Source organism: Physeter macrocephalus, chromosome 7 (genome assembly GCF_002837175.3).
Source record: "Physeter macrocephalus isolate SW-GA chromosome 7, ASM283717v5, whole genome shotgun sequence".
Classification (NCBI taxonomy): Eukaryota; Metazoa; Chordata; class Mammalia; order Artiodactyla; family Physeteridae; genus Physeter; species Physeter macrocephalus.
The window spans coordinates 112,564,615-112,577,736 of NC_041220.1; positions in this window are offsets into that span (position 1 = coordinate 112,564,615).

Consider the following 13,122-nt stretch of genomic DNA (forward strand, 5'->3'; position numbering starts at 1 on the left):
TACTGCAGCCTCTCTCTCAATGGTGGGGTTGCAGTACAGAAAAACGTTCACAGTCAGTCTGCAGCTTTAAAATAAATACGAAAAAAGGACTTAAAAGAAACATTTTGCCTTTCTTATTCCAAATGGAGAATAACAAAGCAATAAAGCAAAACCCTGTTGACTAAATCTGTAATTTAAGAAATAAAAGTAAAGAGCTTAAAAGCCGTTACCTTAAAGGCACCCAGAAATGAGGCTAGCTCCTTCAAAGTGGTAAGAGACAAAGTGAACCTGATGTTTGAGGAGTAAATACAAAAAGAAAAAAAAAGGGTAGGGGCAATATGCTTGATTAGAGCCTGTTTGCTCTAGTTTGTCATTTCACACTCCCAACAAATTATAAATGTATTCCATCAGTTTAATCTCAAGTTGTGGCAGTTTCAACTATATAGAGTAATGCCTCCATCTTTCTTTTCTCCCCCTGGTCTATGAGGACGCAGTGCATGGCTTGCAAACATTCTTGAAGACCTCATAAAGGCTCAGTACAACTCAACTGATGGCTGTCCACGGGGAGAAGCAGTGAGAGGAGCGGCTACACCGATTGGCAACCATCTGGACCAAGTTGACTAGATTCTGGCGTCTGATGCAAAGAGGAAACTGCAGAGACATCCGGACGCCCTGTCATAAACCTAGTTTCCGACCCAGACTTGTGACACTGAATTTATTTCACTGAGAAAAAGAACATCTTAATTTGTTCTCTATTGTGTTTATCCTTATCAGGAAAAGCCTCAGATACCCTGTTGCTTCTTTGGCGTAGCCCACAGTCGTGAGTCATAAAAGTTAGGCAAATTATTTGTGATAAAGCAAGAGAGTACCACATCTATCAGGATTATTTAACATTGCTGGACATGGTCCAGCTAAGGTCCAGCCACATGTTCAGCAGAGTCTAGGTAGAATCTAAAAAAAAAAAGGATATTTCATTTGAATTTGACTCTCATTTTGTACTTGAAGTTAAAGAAACTCAAATTCTGTAGGCAGGAAATTGATTTTAACAAGGCAAAATTTGTTTCCTTTAAGAAATAAAAAAGAACTAACAAAAGCTCTATTCATGATTATTTGCACTAGTATCCTTTTTGTTTTTTATAACACTGATGACTCTTCTCCTTGGAAGTCTTGTCTCCAGGGACACACTGTTCAGCTTCTCTTGTTTCTCTTCTCAAGCTCTTCATTCTCATAACATCCCCTTTGCCTCTCCCTGTTCTATAGAGACGGCATGCTGATTGACAGGAAATATTTCAACAGACTCACACTTGAATGCTTTGTATCCACACCTTAAGAAATTCATTTGTTCTCTTAGTTTTGATAGTTTGGGGATATTATACCAGATCTACATTTCTAGCATCACTATTTTCTCTTCCGTTTTCTGGTTATCACTGATTCCTGAAGACTGACACTGCATTCTTATGCATGTCTAACAGTTTAATTAAGTAGGCTGGGCTCAGTGAGGTGCAGTTGGAAAGCAGTTTTCTTTCTCTCCACTACTATCTTTGACTGCTCTCTGCAGAGGCAGTTCAGCTGAAGGAAGCAATACTTAGTAGTAGAAAGCTCAGACCCAGGAGAACTACACCATCAGAGTCTCAATCCCAGCTCCTAGCTCCCATAATTAATTATAATTAATATACATGTTAGTTAATGTAACATATTAAACTAATATGCATATTTGAACTAATATAAATATTAGAACAGCATTTGAGATGTATTAAAAAGTATTATAATGTAAAAAGAATAATGTATAAAAAGTTCTACATAAACGCTATCTATTATTACTGCTATTATTTCAAGTAGATCCTATACTTTTTTCAGCTATTTTAAGAAGAAAAAGACCCTCATTTTCTGATCTTTGAAAGTCCAGTTATTCATCCAATTCAAAGTATGGAACTGATCTGGGCTTTTGCAAACCAGCAATAGGGAAATCAGAGATGATTAATGCCTTTTAATGTTTTTCTAACTTCCTCTTCAATATTCTTTTCCTACTCAATACTTTACTTCTAGAATCTCCAGGGACAGGGTCCGGAGGGAGAATTAGAGATAAAGGGGGAAAGCCATTTTTCTTAGCTAGTCCTGTCTGAAGTTCCTCCTGGTAGTGAAATGCCCTTTCTCAGGGCAGACATTCAACTGCTGCCTCTTTCTCTTGTCCAGTTCTTTCCCAGGAACTCTTTAGCCTCACCTAGCCCACACCCGAGACGCCTACATTACACAGAACAATCATACATCAAATTAGCCCTGGGCAGTCATGGAATATGCCTGTCTCAGCACAATTACTAGTAGCGCCCCCTTTTACTCTTAAAACTGCTCTGGTTTGGGAAGTAAATTATGTAATCACCTTAATACTGTAAAACTGCTCCACTTGAATAACATACTCTTGAGCTGACCTCTTCCACCATGTGGATCCACTATCCCCCAGAGTCTTCTTGGAATTCACCACTTCACCCATCCAATCAGCAAGTTTAAGAGACAAGATGCTGTGGCAGATTGCACAAGAGATCTTTAGAAGTCAAGCCTGGAATTGGCAAAAACCATTTCCACCCATAATTCCATTGTTTATATGACGCCTAGTCACATGACTCATGCCTCCAACTTCTAAATACAAGGGAAACTGAAAAATCTAATTTTCTTGTCTGTCTAAGAAGCTGAAAGCAAGTTGGTCTCTTTCCAGGCTCTTCCATACTCCACCCTCTGGTCACCAAATATCCATTTTGATCTTCCTCCCACACATAGACCATATCTATCCACTCCCCAGAAGTACAACCCCAAATCCTCTCCAGTCATAGATTTCAGGTCATGCTCAATCCACTACATCAGTCTGTGAAAGATACCTTTATTCCACTAAAATGATGTGTTTTCTGCTCCCCCTTTCCCCACATATACTCAACACTCAATATATTCAACGGTGAAACAGGGACAGGATAACTTCAATAAACACCCCATCCAGAAAGAGGAAGAATGGGATACATATAGTTGTCAATGGGCAGACATTGTACTGATCCCCTGTCCTGGGGCGGCGAAGAGTTCCTTGATTTAATACCAGTTCTGTTCTCTGTGAGGAACTCCCTCACTCACAGTCCTCCTTGGCTCTGCCCTCTGGGAGGATTCCCATATAAAGTGGGTATTGAGGAGCATGCCCTCTGTGAAGGCTCTTAAATAACTGAAGCTATATTACACTCATGAAAATTTGGGGTTCCAATGTTTACATTGTCATGATCAGTCAAAGGCTTTCTAAACTAGTGTTGAATTTTTGTTGGGAATTAATTCCCTCAAATATTCAGTAGACTTCTGATCACTTTGCTTCCAGTAAGTTCTATGTTCTGTATACCAGTAACCACACCCCAAGTTATTCCCTAGACACAGTAGATGTGGCATTTAAAAGAGACTTTGAAGAAAAAATCCCAGTAAAATTTCTTTGCTGAATGAAACGACTCAGGGGAAAGATCAAATGAAGGGTGTGGTCCTCCTATTCAAGGCAGTCAACTTCAAGATAGCCAACATTGAGCTGAGAGAGGGAGAGAGGCATGCAGACAAGAAAGCAAATAAATAAGGCCAACACGAGATTTAATTAACTCAAGCTGCTTTAACAAATCCTCTTTCACCTAAAATAGCCTCCTTTCCTTCTTTCAGTTTTGTTTTGTGGGAACACCCTTCTCTTCAACACCCTTACAAACATACAAGTTAGGTTTTTTTCTCACATGGCAAAAGTTATTAAATACACAGCTGCTATTCTTGGTTTGAGCGATTCAGGTATGTCAAGGGTAGCACCTCTGTGAGTCTTTTGCTTTGTCCTGTGAAGAACATCCACACTCATGGAAGGAATGGGGAGAAGGTGTGATGTCAGTCAAACGTCTCTTTTATCAGGAAATCATTTAACACTGACATCCGGTATTTATCATTCTGCCTGTGCTCTACACAGTTTGAGTCAGTCAGTACTTTTAAACGTCTAAGTTTAAATTAAGTAAAATCGACCTATTAATTAAAATACATAGTATTTAATATTAAATCGAAATCTTATAACTTGGAAAATTGGGAATGTTAAATTGCCTTATGTTTCAATATGAAATAAAGGAAATAATTTGTAGTTTAGAAAACTTGTACAGACTAATTTTTTTTTATCCTCTATGAGTTACTGAAGTAGACTTAAAATATTTTAAATACCAAAACTAAAATCACTTATAATGACTTTGATAAACAATACTGCTTGTTCAATCCGCCATGGGTAAGACAAATGTGGGTGACTGAATTAATTCCTGATATATAAGGGAAGACACGGAGGGAGGGTCTCAAAATGGAAGATGGTTTCCTTGATAACTGCATATGGTTAACCAGATTCAAACCAGATTAAAGCAGGATTTATGGAATTCGCATTTATGGAAAGCAATTATATGGGACTCTATCAGTTGTTCAGGAACAGCTTGACTGTGATTCCTGTGGATCTGAATTTACAGTTGCTTGGTGGAGGAGAAAATGCTAACCACAGTGAGGGGAAGGCATGGTGAATACCAGACACTATTCTAGGTACTATTAATTAATAGGGTCACTATACTTTATTTAAACTTAGACATTTAATGATACTGCTCAACTCAAATTCTGCAGAACACTGGCAGACGAGGAATAATGGGGATTCAAATGTTAAGCCAATTAATTACAAAACTACTATCAGAACATGAATGAGGAGATACCTTTTTATTTCCTCATTAGAATAGTGATAGGATAGTGGTGGGAGCTCTCAAATGGTTTCAAGAGTCCATTATAAGGCTATTAAGTTTTACAGGATGAATTGGGTATACCAGACAGATATGATAAAGAAAGGGACCCCATGCAGTTGAAACAACATACATTGAGGCATGGACACATGAAAGCCTTACGTTTTCTGGAATTACAAGGATTAAATGAGATAGTGAATAGTAGTGGCAAGAGTTGGAAACTGAAAAGTAAAAGATTGGTAAGATTACAAACGACCTTGGGTGATTTGTAAACTATCAAGATATGTTGGTTCTCTAACCAGTGGGCAACAGAGATTCATGAGGGATTTTAAGCAGATAACTAGCTTTTCTAAAAGTAATTCTGACAAAACCGTATAAGATAATCTAGAAGAAAGTGAGACTGGAGGCAAGGAGACCACTTTATTGCTATTTTGTGGGCAGGAGAAGATGAATGCATTAATTAAATCAGTGGTGGTGGGAGTAGAGAAGAAGAAAAATATTCAAGACATATTCAGGAGGTTGGAAGAGTCCAATTTAAATAAAAACTGAATATGAGTAGAAGAAGGAAGGAAGACAATATTTCTGACTTTGATGACTGGTGGATGATAGTGGCATTAATTGAGGTGTAGAATATTGAAAGGAAACAGGTTTGAAGGTGGCAAATAAAAAGATTCATTTGGAACAAGTTAAGGTGACTATATGGCATGCCAGTAGAGGTGTCTCTTAGATATTTGGAAATGAGCACCCAGAGCTCAACAGATGTGGCAGGAGCAAAAGATTTGGGATCCAGCAGTACAGCGGAATTCAAGGAAGAATCTGAGACCCTTCTGGAGACTGGATAAAAGCAGGTATCAAAGAAGTAGATAAAACTTTTCTGGGACATTAGATAAGAGCTGGTAGTTTGATACTTTGGGTTGCAAGTACTTACTTACCTGGGCCCCTGGCCCCTCTCCTTCTCCTGCTATCTGCCTACCTGTCCTCACACTGTGCCTTTGCACCTATACCAAATAATAGGCAGGAACAGGCAAAAAACTGAATCAGTCCTCTTGGGAATACTTAGCAGCTCTGATAAAGGATTTGATAACAGAGAAAAACTGAAGTAATTGATTAAAATCATGTGAATCAGTGAACTGTAAGGATGCAATTATACTTACATGGATAATTCAGACTTGCTTATATAGAAAATTTTTTTAAAGATTCATTAAAATCCTATAAAGATACCCAAATTCCTAATTTCCCAGAATGGAAGAAGGGATTATTCTCATTTTCATAACATACTACATGATCACTGTAGATTGAAGCAGACTAGATACCAATTCCTTTCAGCCAAGAAATGCAAAGTAGGAGATAAACTTCTCAGTAACTGTCAAGCCTCAAAAAATACACTGGCCATCAATGAAAGACCAAGTCTCTTTACTTCAAAACCTGAGTTACATACTACACCTCCCCACAGACTGGGAATCTCTCCTATTCCCAGTGTCTAGCATACTGCAGTGAATATGCAAGAAAACATTACTTTTTATTTATTTTCTGTTAGGAAAACACCACTTTTGAGGTGAAGTACAGATGGCTCCACCTTCCATGCCACTCTTCTCATCTATTTCTCCCCCTCTTGAATCTAGGTTCGCTCTATGACTGCTCTGATCAATAGGATGTAGCGGGAGAAATGCTATCCTTTAAGACATCTCAGTTTACGCTTTGGTCTGCTTGGATTGCCCTCTCTTAGAAGGGAGCCATTACGTAAGAAGTCCAATTCTCAGACAGAAAGAGAAGGCAACAGGAGGCAATGCCTGAAGCTAGCCTGGATGCTCCAGCTCTATCCACTCCAAGGTCCCAGGAGAAGAACCACTAAATTTTAGGGTGGTCTGTGACAAAATAAAAGATAACTAAGACAACCTTTGATCTAAAAGCTGGGTTAAAAATAAAATGCTTTCACAAAAGAAGAATAAGCATAATTGCATTGAGAGTCACTTACTTGCATGCTGGTTTAAAATTTAATATTATTTTCTTCTTTAAATGGAGATACTGGTATTCATTAATTCACCCATTCTACAAGAATAATGAAGTGTTACAATACATTAGACACCCTTCTAAGATGCCTGGGTACCCAACTTGGAACAATACAAGAGAGGTCCCTGCCCTCATAACACAGCTTACATTTTAGTGAATGGCAGGAAATGCAGATAATAACTAAGTGAACAGATAAATGAACAAAAGAATTTTAGGTACTGAAAAATAAAGCACGGTCATGTGGAAGAGAGTCAGGTAAGGGACCTTCTTGAGATTGGAGCCTTAAAAATGGTTCTCTGAGAATAGGGTTATTTGAGCTGAGACCAGAATAACAAGAAGTAACCATCTATGAGAAGATCTGCAGGGGAGGAAGAAGAGAGGAAAGCTGTCTAAGCAGAGGAAACCATCAGTGCCAATGCACTGGACAGGAATGCATTAGGTTTACTGGAGGACTAAAAAAGCCAGTGTGGCCAGAGCAAAAAGAGCAAGAGGGAGAGTGGTACAAATTGACCACAACAGCAGGCAGAGGCCAGGGACATCATGCAGGGACCCTGAGGGCCACAGAAGGTAGTCTGGGCTTCATCCTATATGAAATGGAAGACTGTGAGGAACATCACTATAGCTGTCTTTAAATGGCTTAAAGAGTGGACCCCTGGAAAAAGTTTTCAACTCAGAGGCTAAGGACCTATTTCAAGGATTACCTCAATTCACATGAAGGAAAGGTTACACTGATATCAACTAAGACAAAGAACATGCCATGAAGGAGGCCTGGAACCTATAAAAAAAAAACTCACCTCCTCCAATCAAAGCAGCCACTGTAGCAACAGCAAAGCAGACAGAATGCTAAGGTAAATAAAAGGAAATCAAAGCAAGAAGCCAAGCTTGCAATTTTATATTACCAATAACAGCAGCTTACATTTTAGTATGGCAGAGCCTATAAAGAACTCGCAGTATTTCACCTGATCCTTATAGCCACTCTGTGAGGAAGGCTAAGAAGGTATTATCCCCGTCTTAGAGATGGAAATCAAGATTCAAGGAGGTTAGACCACTCTGCCAAAACCACACAACCCAGGATAAAATGCAGATCCTATGTCCTAGGCCCTTGTTCCTCTTATTAAATCATAGTCCCTAACCAAATCCTAAGACAACACACCACAGGAAGCCTTCCATTCATCTGCTTAGGGCACCAGGCAGGGTCGTGGTGTTTGGTGATTCAAGTATGGACATGCCCTTGAGAAAATGATATGGTAAACACTGCCCACCTGACCTGATGAGGTCTATGACCTCAACAAACATGAAAAAGGAAATTCCACATCACTTTAGTAGCATAAATTTGAAACTTAGAATTGTAACTTAAATTCAAAAGTAGTCTTAACTCATCCAGCAAAGTCTTTGATTGTCTTGCAACTCTTAGGAAACTTCAGAAATAACTGTTGAGATAGGCTGCTGACAGTAACTCTCTCTCTTGTTCCTGTTTGTTCTCCATTTTCTTTTACATTTTCCTCAAAAAGAATAGAACTCTGAGTAATGAGCCTGAAATTATCAGAATAATGGATCTGTAGCAAATAAGTCTACTAAGTTTATTATTAACTGAACATTATATATAAAAGGAAATACCAGAAACCATATAGTAAGCAGTTTTCAGTGAATCAAAAGAGCCTTTATCACCAAGTATTGTGACTCCTTTCCTAGAGTGCTCTTGGATGATTTCTTTAAAAAAAAATTTTTTTGAAGTATAGTTGATTTACAATATTATATTAGTTTCAGGTGCACAGCATAGTGTAGTATTTTTACAGCTTATCCTCCATTAAAAGCTATTACAAGATAATGACCATAATTCCCTGTGCTATGTAATATATCCTTGTTGCTTATCTATTTTATACAAGGTAGTTTGTTTCTCTTGATCCCATACTCCTAACATGACCCTCTCTCTTTCTCATTCCTTACTGGTAACCACTAATTTGTTTTCTGTATCTTTGAGTCTGTTTCTGTTTTGCTATATACATTCATTTGTTTTATTTTTTTAGATGCCACATCTAAATGATATATGTGTACATGTATCAAATCATACAGTATTTGATTTTCTCTGACTTATTTCACTAAGCATAATATTCCCTAGGTCCATTCCTGTGTTGCAAATGGCAGAATTTCATTCTTTTTTCTGGTTGAGTAATATTCCATTATATATATATATATATATATATATATATATACACACACACACACACACACACACACACACACACACACACACACACACACACACACATACACACCACATCTTCTTTATCCATTCATCTGTGGATGAGCCCTTGGGTGGTTTCCGTATCTTGCCTATTATAAATGGTGCTGCTATGAACATTGGGGTGCATGTATCTTTTTGATTTGTGTTGTTTTTTCTGGATATCCACCCAGGAGTGAGACTGCTGGATCATGTGATAGTTCCATTTTCAGTTTTTTGAGGAACCTCCATACTGTTTTCCATATTGGCTGCACCAATTTACTTTCTACCAACAGTGTACGAGAGTTCCCTTTCCTCACACTCTTGCCTACTTTTGTTATTTTTTGACTTTAATGATAGCCATTCTGACTAGTGTAAGGTATATCTCATTGTTTTTTCATTTCTCTAATAATTAGTGACATTGAGCTTCTTTTCCCATGCCTCATAGCCATCTGTTTGTCTTCTTTGGAAAACTGTCTATTCCAGTCTTCTACCTATTTTTTTGATTGGATGGTTTCTGACATTGAGTTGTATGAGCTGTTTATATATTTTGGATATTAACCCCATCAGTCATATCATTTGCAAATATTTTTCCCATATCACAGATTCTCTTTTCATTTTGTCGACTGTTTCCTTTGCTATGCAAAAGCTTTTAAGTTTAATTAGATCCCATTTATGTATTTTTGGTTTTATTTATTTTGCCTTAGGAAACAGATCCAAAAAAATATTGCTATGATTTATGTCAAAAAGTGTTCTGCCTATGTTCACTTCTAGGAGTTATATGGTTTCTGGTCTTAGGTTTAGGTCTTTAATCCATTTTGACTTTATTTTTTTATATGGTGTGAGGAAATGTGCTAATCTCATTGTTTTACATGTAGCTATCCAGTTTTCCCAGCACCATTTATTGAAGAAAGAGACTGTCTTTTTTAAATTGTATATTCTTACCTATTGTGTCATAGATTAATTGACCATTGATGCATGGGTTTATTTCTGCCCTCTCTATGTGTCTGTTTTTGTGCCAGTACAATGATGCTGTTTTGATTACTATAGCTTTGTAGTATAATCTGAAGCTAAGAGCATGATACCTCCAGCTTTGTTCTTTTTTTCTCAAGACTGCTTTGGCAACTGTGGGTCTTTCATGGTTCCATATGAATTTTAGGATTATTTGTTCTAGCTCTGTGAAAAATGTCACGGATATTTTAATAAGGATTGCATTAAATCTGTATATTGCTTTGGGTAGCAAGGCCATTTTAACAACACTAATTCTTCCAATCCAAGAGCATGGGATATCGTTCCATTTCTCTGTATCATCTTCAAATTCCTTCATCAATGTCTTATAGTTTTCAGAGTATAGGTCTTTCACCTCCTCCTAAATTTCTTTCTAGGTACTTTATTCTTTTGATGCAGTTTTAAATAGGATTGTTTTTTACCTTCTCTTTCTGATAGTTCATTATTAGTGTATAGAGAAGCAACAGATTTCTGTATATTAATCTTGTATCCTAAAACTTTGCTGAATTCATTTATCAGTTCTAATAGTTTTTGACTGGAGACTTCAGGGTTTTCTATGTAAAGTATCATGTCATCTGCAAATAGTGAGTTTTACTTCTTCCCTTCCGATTTGGATGCCTTTTTTTTCTTGTCTGATTGTCATGGCTAGGACTTCCAATGCTATGTTAAATAGAAGTAATGAGAGTGGGCATCCTTGTCCTGCTCTTGAATTTAGAGGAAAGGCTTTCAGCTTGGGTTTGTCATAAAAGGCCTTTATTATATTGATATTTCCCTCTATACCCACTTTGATGAGAGTTTTTATCATGAATCGTTGTTCAGTTTTATCAAATGATTTTTCTGTATCTATTGAGATGATCATGTGATTTCTTTTTTAATGTGGTGTATCACATTGTGAATATTGAAGCATCCTTGGGTCCCTGGAATAAATCCAACTTGATCATGGTGTATAATCCTCTTTATATATTGTTGGATTTGGTTTGCTAATATTTTGTTGAGGATTTTTGCATCTATATTAATTAGATATTGGCATGTAATTTTCTTTCTTTTTTTGTAGTGTCTTTGGTTTTGGTATCAGGGTAATGGTGGCTGCATAGAATGAATTTGGGAGTGTTCTGAACTCTTCAATACTTTGGCATAGTTTGAGAAGGATAGCTATTAGTTTTTCTTTATATGTTTGGTAGAATTCCCCTTTGAAGCCATCTAGTCCTGGACTTCTGTTTGCTGGGAGTTTTTTGACTACAAATTCAATTTCACTACTAGTTATTGGTGTCTTCAAATTGTCTGTTTCTTCTTGATTCAGCCTTGGCATGCTGTATGTTTCTAGAAATTTGTCCATTTCTTCTAGATTGTCCAATTGGGTGGCATAAAACTATTCATAGTATTCTCTTATGATTTTTTTAAATCTCTGTGGTATCACTTGTTATTTCTCTGCTTTCATTTCTTATTTTGTTTATTTGGGTCTTCCCTCTTTTCTTTTCAAAAAACCAGCTCTTGGTTTTATTGATCTTTTCTATTGTTTTTTTAATCTCTATTTCATGTATTTCCTTTCTGACCTTTATTATTTTCTTCCTTCTGCTGACTTTGGGCTTTGTTTGTTCTCCTTTCTCTAATTCATTAGGTGGTATGTTAAGTTGTTTTTTTGAGATTTTTCTTGTTTCTTGAGGAATGCCTGTATGGCTATAAACTTCCCTCTTAGAACTGCTTTTACTGAATCCCATAGATTTTTGTAGTGTTTCCATTTTCATTTGTCTTAGGGTATTTTCAGATTTCCCCTTTGTGATTTCTTTATTGATCCACTGGTTTTCAGTAGGATGTTGTTTACTATCCATGTGTTAGTTCTTTTCCCAGTTTTTTTTTCTGTACACTGTAATTGATTTCTAGTTTTATACTATTGCCATCAGAAAAAAATGCTTGATATAATTTCTAGTCTCTTAAATTTGTTGAGACTTATCTCGTGACCTAGTGAGTGATCTATCCTGGAGGACTTCCCATTTGCACTTGAAAAGAATGTGTATTCTGCCATTTTGGGATAGAATGTCCTATAGATATCTAAGTCCAACTGGTCTACTGTGTCATTTAAGACCACTGTTGCCTTACTGATTTTTCTCTGGATGATATGTCCACTGATATAAGTGGGATGTTAAAGTTCCCTACTATTATTGTATTATTGTCAATTTCTCCCTTTATGTTTGTTAGCATTTGCTTTATATATGTAGGTGCTCCTGTATCTGGTGCATATATGTTAAATGAGCATAATATCTTCTACTTGTATTGATCCCTTTTTCATTATATAATGCCCTTCTCTGTCTTCTCTAACAGCCCTTGTTTTGAAGTCTATTTTATCTGATATGAATATTGCTACCCCTGCTTTCTTATTATTTCTATTTGCAAGAAATATTTTTTCCAGCCCCTCACTTACAGTCTGTAAGTGTCTTTTGCTCTGAAGTCTCTTGTAGGCAGCATACAGAAGGGTACTGTTATTTTATCCAATCAGCCACCCTATGTCTTTTGGTTGGGGCATTTAATCCATTGACATTTAAAGTAATTATTGATAGGTATGTACTTACTGCCATTTTATTACTTGTTTTCCAGTTGTTTTTGTAGTTTTTCTCTGTTCATTTCTTCTGTTTGTCTCTTCCCTTGTGGTTTGATTATTTTTTTCAGTAATGTGCTTGTGTTCCTTTCTTGTTAGTTTTTGTGCATCTATTGTAGGTTTTTGATTTGTGGTTACCATGGGGTTCATATATGTTGACTTATAACTATATCTACTTGTTTTAAACTGGTAGTCATTTAAGTTCAAACACATTCTGAAAGACCTACATTTTTAACCCGCTCCCCCACATTGTGGTTTTTGATGTCATATTTCACATTTTCATGTTTATCCCTTTACTGTTTATTGTAATTATAGTTGCTTTTTTACAATTTTTTGTCTTTTAACCTTTGTACTGGCTTATTTAAGTGGTTGATCCTCAGTGTTTACTATATATTTGCCTTTCCTAGTGGGATTTTCCCTTTTCTATAGGTTCTCACTTCTTTTCCATGTAGAGAAGACCCTTTAACATTTCTTTTAGGGTAGGTTTAGTATTGATGAACTCAGTTTTTGCTTGTCTGAGTTCTTTATCTCTCATTCTTTGCTGGGTAGAGCATCCTAGGTTG